Below are 6,571 nucleotides of genomic sequence, written 5' to 3' on the forward strand. Positions count from 1 at the left end.
AGATGGCTGTGGATGCCATCTGCTCTGTCCCATTGCTCCAGCCACACCTAGACCAAGCTTCTCCCTACAGCCCGGTGCTCTGTATGGCCTGGGATTACCCCGTGGATATCTATAGCACCCAAACGTCTGAGGGAGGTGTGTGTCAGCACAAACAGAGCATGGAGCTCTCTCTCCCTGTGTTTACATCTACTTGTCTCTCTCTCTCTCTTCAGGCTCTCAGATGCTGTGAAACTAAATAGGATAGGGCAAATTACAGTCTAAATTGTGAATACATTAATTTCAGTATGGTAATATCAAACATTGTACTTATTTCTGATTTCTGTATTTAATTTCCCCAGCTTTTTTAAAAGCTGGGGAATAGTTGCTCAGTGAACAATAGCATTAGTACAATAACTCCCCCCAACCCCAGCATTCATACTTAATGCACATCAGCTTTCTATGTAATGCCATACAATATACTTGCACGTTATTTTAATTGAGTGAAATCTTATTCATACTGGTGGGAGAAGGCATTCTTTTCACTGCAGCCAGGATTCACACTGCACTGACGGAATTATGGGTGCTGACAATAACAAATGGTGGCAAAACTATCCAAACTGCTCAAAGAAGTGGGCTCTTATCACAGGTTATTCACCACCACTCCTGCTCCCCCTCAGTGCTGTGTCTTTCTGTGCAGCTTTGGGCTATATAATAATTTATTCTTCCGACTACAGAGAGTTGCATTAAAATATTATTGTAAGCATTTTAACAATTAAGCTGAAATTTTGCGTAGAATAAATATGGCAAAGGAGAAAAGCCACAGCAAAGCTGTCCTTATTTTTAAGCACAGAGAAAGGACTCTGCTCTCTCAACTATTAATTATTTCTCATCTAGAAAAGATCCTCACACAAACTATGTCATGTTCTGCAAAGCAGGCGCATTTCTTCTTGGCTGGAGCTAAAAGCTAAACCTAAATGTCACCTGAAATAGTCATATAAAATGAATATAGAGAATGATGATTGTGTATGTTAAATTTCAGTTCAATGCATTCTATGTGACTAAAAGTTGAAGCTCTAAAAAGCAATGTGAGTTATTTACAGAAGGTGTTAAGGCACCAATCTAACAGCATGCTTGAGTACATGCTTACTTTAAGCATGTAAGTACAGCTGATGTGCCCAAAGATAAATATGTGCTTAAGAATTTTGCAGTACCCAAGGCCAAGTAGCTTCCTCTGGCAGGGGCTATATCAAGCAGAGTTAGAGAAGGAAAATCCTTTTTTATTGCACTCTCCTTTCTACTGTCCCTCACACCAAGCGTGCTAGGAAGGAGGGACTGTGTTCAGCAGCAGATAAGTAAACAACTAAATCTTTCTTCATCTTGTGTAGCAAAACTAATTTCTCAATAGAAATAATTTCTTTTTGATTGCTGATGTCAGGTTTCTCAGATTAGTGGGTTATTTTTGTTATTCTACTTTTGAAAATTGAATTGAGGTATAGCTGGATTTATTTTTCAAGACAAAATGTTTGCCTTTCCCTGCTGCCACATGCAGAGTAGGGCTTTCCAGATTTCCTCATCGGGACAGTTTGATCCCCTTGGATCCAATCTCGCACAGAAGTGCACTTACCAGCTCAAGTCAGAACAGGAATTTAAGAAGCTGTTTGTGTCAGTGACCTGCCTTCCTACTGCTCATGGCCTTGGACACAGTGATCTTGCTTGGGATCTCAGCAGTGTCTCAAAAGGACCAACCTGTGCCACCATGGGTTCCTGAGAGGCAACACAGGTGGGGGGATTTGGATGTGTGGGACATCTTCCCCAGGAGCATCTGGCTTGTCACAGAGCTCTGTTTTGGAGTGGCTCCCACAGGACACAGCCCTGCAGTGTGAGAGCCCCAGGCTGCAGCCAGGCTTGGTCTAAACTCTTCCTGAAACAGATGGAGATGAACATTTGAGGAGTTCAGGTGTCCCTGCTCCTTAACTGTGTGGGGAGGGGGACATGGAAATTCTGGGTTCCAGCTCTGTGAGAGCAATCCACTCACAGCTCCTGGCTCTTCTGTCTGGCCCTGGGCTGGGCTTTGTTTGATGTAGGGTCAAGGAAAATCTCGAGTCTGCATCTAAACTAAACATGCACTCTTTTTCTTAGTGTGATTTGAGGTGATAAAACTGGACTTCTGCAAGTTTAAAGCTAGGGAAAAGTAGGGAGCATTTATCAGCAAAATCCTTTGTAACACAAACCAATATTTAAACTCAGGCTCAATATTCAAAGCTGAGTGGCTCATCCCTTTCTAAGTGATGCCAGCACACAGGTAGGACTCATTTCCACACATTTCTAGGGGAAAGATAAAGCCCAGGAAGATTAAAAGATTCCAAGAAACTGTTAGCAAAGATATTTATTTATGTTCTCTTTATCTTACACATTTAGGACCCTCTTTGGAGATAACTAAAGTGTCATTTCTTGTTCCTGGCCTCTTCTCAGTGTGCAGGAACAGGCAGGTGGGTCAGGGTGGCAGGTGTGCCCTGTGAAATCCTCAGGGCAGCTGTAGATTTACCTGGGGTATCCATACATATTCCATTGAGTAGGGAGCTTCAGAAGAGCTAGAAGTACCAAATTCATACCCTAGATGTCAGTAAAAGAAAAAAACATTAAAACCCATTAAAAATCACTTTATGAAAGTCCGTGAATCAAGCAATGGGTTAGCCAATTATTCATAAGATAATTCCCTATATGGACTGACAGTTGGAGTCCCAAGTTTCAGCTCAATCAAATTTACACAGCCCAAGTTATAACCTCTTCAAGAGGGGGATTGTAACAGGAGCACTGACAGACCAGAACTACTGTGCCTCTTCAGTAACAAAAGCTCAGCCACCTCACCCGTGCCGTGGCTGCTGGTGCTGCAATAATTAAGACTGTATGGATTTGCATTATAGGTCAGGTTCTGGGAGGTTTTAAATGCACATAGTTTAAATCACGTTGGCCTGAAATGTAGCATAGAAACGCTCAGGGGCAGGTCACGTGTTTACTTATAAAAGACGTAAATATTAAACATACAATATGACAACTAAGTAAGTAGTGCAAACTAAACCCAGTTAGGCTGAAATCAAACATTTGATTAAAAATGAGATTTTTTAGTAATGCCTTCCTCTGCCTGCCCACACACAAGCAAAACTCTTTGTGTGCTTCAAGGGAGGGTTTTTGCCACTTCAAAGTCTGTTCCCTGAGCACTTGGTGCCGTTTATTTCACAGTGATCCCCAGAAAGCGCAGTCAAGGTTCAGGGCTCCGTCGTGCTAGGTGCTGTGCAAGCAGAGGCAGGCTGAAATCCCAGGCCTCGCTGAAAAACCCATGGAAAAAAAGTCTCCCCAAGTTGAGGGTTTTATTCCAGGTCCTGCCTAGGGCGAGCCGATAACGAAATCTTTGTGTCACCTGGCGCTCAGATGTCTGTGATCCTGCACGGACTCGCACTCTGTGTGCTGTGCCTGCTAGTAAGAGCTTGCAAAATCAGAGTTTATTTTGAGCCTTTATTAAAAGGGGAGAGGAAGAAAAAAAAAAAAAGAAAAAGGAGAGGAGAAAAGGCAAAGCAGCGCGCCCAGGTTTCTCCTGTGGGAATACCAATGCACGTACTATTTCTAGAACGTGCAATGCTCTGCTCATTCACGGGAGTCAGGCTGGTGTGATAAGAGTTCCACCCACGGTGCCTCCGCCCCATGGAGGCTATCGAGGCGGTGTGGGAAAGCACCCGTGCGCTCTGCCTGCCGTTACATAACGCAGCCCGGCGCCGGCAACTGCCACAGCTCTGGAATTTGTGCTTGGTCCTAATGTTCTGTGGTGTTGGCAAGTGAGATTCCCGCTCTGAGTGAGGGAGTGACAGCTGGAGCTTCGAAGCAGGAACATTTGCCCACCAAAGTTGCTGAAGTCACCCACTGCCAAGTCTGTCGCTGAGGCAGCAGACAGGCAGGGACAGCAGAACGTGGCATGAGCTGTGCCACGCTCCTCTGCACCTTCAGGTCCCAGCCCTGGGTGCCTGCCTGTGAGATGGAAGAAGGCCAGACTTCTCAATGTTGGTTTTATGTCCCTTCCTACACAATTGTCCCTCCCAACCTCTAAGAATCTCAAGTGCTTGAATGTAGGGAGGACCATGCTGTTTCTCAGGCAGAGAGCTGAGGTGTGCGGAAAGGGATGGATACATTTTGGCAGATTTAAATCTTAGACTGATTCTAACAGCATGAATGTTCTCACCTGGGCACTCTGTCCTGCTGCTGCAGGTTCCTGCCATTGCTGTGGGACAGGGATGGGTGCCCACCTCTGCTCTCAGCTGCTGCAGGGCATGAGCTGGTGTCTCAGGGCTCTGGTTCACGTGGGACAGCCTGAGGCGGGATGGGCACTCAGCTAATGAGACAGACCCTTCTCTAAGGTTTGCTTCCCTTGGAGGCAGCCTGAAACCCACCATGGCTCTGATTTCAGCATGTACCTCAAAGTTTGCTGAGGTGTAGGGCCACATTTCCCCCAGCTGACTTTGCTCTGGGGCTAGGAGTCCGTAGGCAAGGAGCAGCTTTTACCATGGCCAGGGTGACAGCAGCTCCAAACGCTGCAGCAGCACTGCGAGGCATGCCCTGCACCTTGGACAAAGGGCTGTGCAGGGGCAGGAGGTGGCACAGGTTTGTGTCAGTGCACAGAACACGATCGCTGGGTCATCTCCTGTGCTGGCCTGGGTTTGTTCTCACCTGCCCTTCCCATCTGCCAGGGTTTCTAGGTGTTAGCAGCCAGCACTTGGGCATTTCTCTCTGTGTTCACCTGCCACTTGCAGCGGGTTTGTTAGCACAACCCAGGCAGGGAAGAGCGAGCAGGAGGTGCAGACAGGGCTGGAGATGCTCGGCGTGCTGGGGGCTGGAAGCAGAGATGCAGGAGGTGCAGCCTGTGGGGTGCAGCAATGGGATGCATCGCCCTTGCTCCACAGCTCTCCCGGGGCGCTCCCAGCCCCGGCTGTGCCCTCTGGCCCTGTCTCTGCCCCCGGGGCTGACCCTGCTGCCATCATCAGCCTCTCGGGCAGCCGGGGCCATGCCACCCCCATTCCCGCGGGTGTCCGAGCCCAGGGCACCGGCGGGGGCTGCCGTGTCTGGGGGGATGCTCAGCCCGCATCCCTCCCCGCAGCGCCCGGCTGAGGCTGTAGCAAACTCCCTGGCAAGAGCTGTTTGTTGACCACATTCACGTTCAGAGCCCTGAAGCTAAAAGCACTTTACACCATAAAATAAAAGCACTGTCTTTTTTTCTAAAAGGTTACGTCTGGAGGCCACGCTGCTCATACTTCATACAGAAAACTACTGAAAGGGCTATGAAATCCTCTATGATTTACACTCCCTCTCAGTGCATTAGGATATAGATCTACTCGACTCTAAAAATACTGTGGAGTTTCTAACCGACGTGAATATATGTGCATTATTTCAGAAAGTCTGTTAGAAAACTTGTCAACACATTATAAAGCATAAACCAGGACTTGGCCATTAAATACAGAGATCAGAGACAAAATGTGTACTGCAGGAAGTACCGAGAAAAGTCCCTCCATTCAAAAAAAAGTCTATTAGCTAAAAGTTTACACACAATATACACCAAAAGGTTTAGAGCGAGACCGTGGACCGCAATTACAAGGCATAAATGGAATCAGTAGGGGCTTTACAGTCCCCAGCGCAGTTAACTGGGCTGCCAGAAAATAATTTTAATATTGTCATAATTTATTACCCACCGAAAGCCACATCAAGGATTGTAAATACAGTCACTTTGTGTCCACGACTGCTCGTTAAACAGCCTCGTTCCCTTCCCCTAAAAATACAATGAAATAAAAACCCACCTGCATTATTAATCTGCGGTCATGCCGTGTTAAAAATGTCTTCTCACTCCTTTTCTTTCTTGAGATTTGTTATCTCCCTCCAATCACATGACAATGCGAAGCGCTGTGGGGTGGGGTGGGGGGGCACAGGAACGAGGGGGAGCCAGCACTTTTGCGATCAAATGCTAATATTAATAATTATTCAGCCAGGATGAAATATTATTTTTAAGGCAGCGAGTTTCCATTTAAATCGAGGCATTTTTACGGTGCTGGAATTAAGGGCATGCTGATGGTAAGAACATCCTCGCTGCCATTCATGAAAGCATCTGTAAAATTAGCTCCTGACTGTAGGTTTTGAGATGCGATCTGGGAAGTCACCTCTGGAATCTCAAACACGGCACGATAATGAAACAGATTTAGTTGTCACCAAGTGCTTAATTTGCTGTGATTTTTAGAAAAGAAAATCAATGAACGATGCCTGTGATTGGGAATAAGCACAGGTAGGTGTTCTGATGCAGGTTGGCTTTAGAGAGCGTAATGAATTGTAATTCAGAGGAGTGTTAACTGCGAACGGCAGAACCTTTCAGGGGTAATAAAGTCATTACTTTTTACATTGCAGCCACCTTCAAAAGCTTTATACGTGCCATTAGATATAAATCAAGCCCCATATATATATCTACATCTCCGGTTCGGGCACACACGCCCGTGTGCACGCCTGGCAGGGACATGTGCACGCCTGGCACAGCCAGCCCTGCGAGCGGCGTGAGCCCAGAGCC

General features: G+C 46.6%; 1 long non-coding RNA gene across 1 annotated transcript; it reads right to left on the minus strand.

Moving 5' to 3' along the window:
• Positions 1 to 2,350: 2,350 nt before the first annotated feature.
• LOC102032444 lies at positions 2,351 to 6,565 on the minus strand. The gene is made up of 2 exons (XR_265365.2): positions 5,817 to 6,565; positions 2,351 to 2,592 (listed from the first exon to the last, which is right to left on the minus strand). It is a non-coding gene; the product is annotated as an uncharacterized LOC102032444 (long non-coding RNA).
• Positions 6,566 to 6,571: the final 6 nt, after the last annotated feature.

This window comes from Geospiza fortis, unplaced genomic scaffold (genome assembly GCF_000277835.1).
Source record: "Geospiza fortis unplaced genomic scaffold, GeoFor_1.0 scaffold275, whole genome shotgun sequence".
NCBI classification, from domain to species: Eukaryota; Metazoa; Chordata; class Aves; order Passeriformes; family Thraupidae; genus Geospiza; species Geospiza fortis.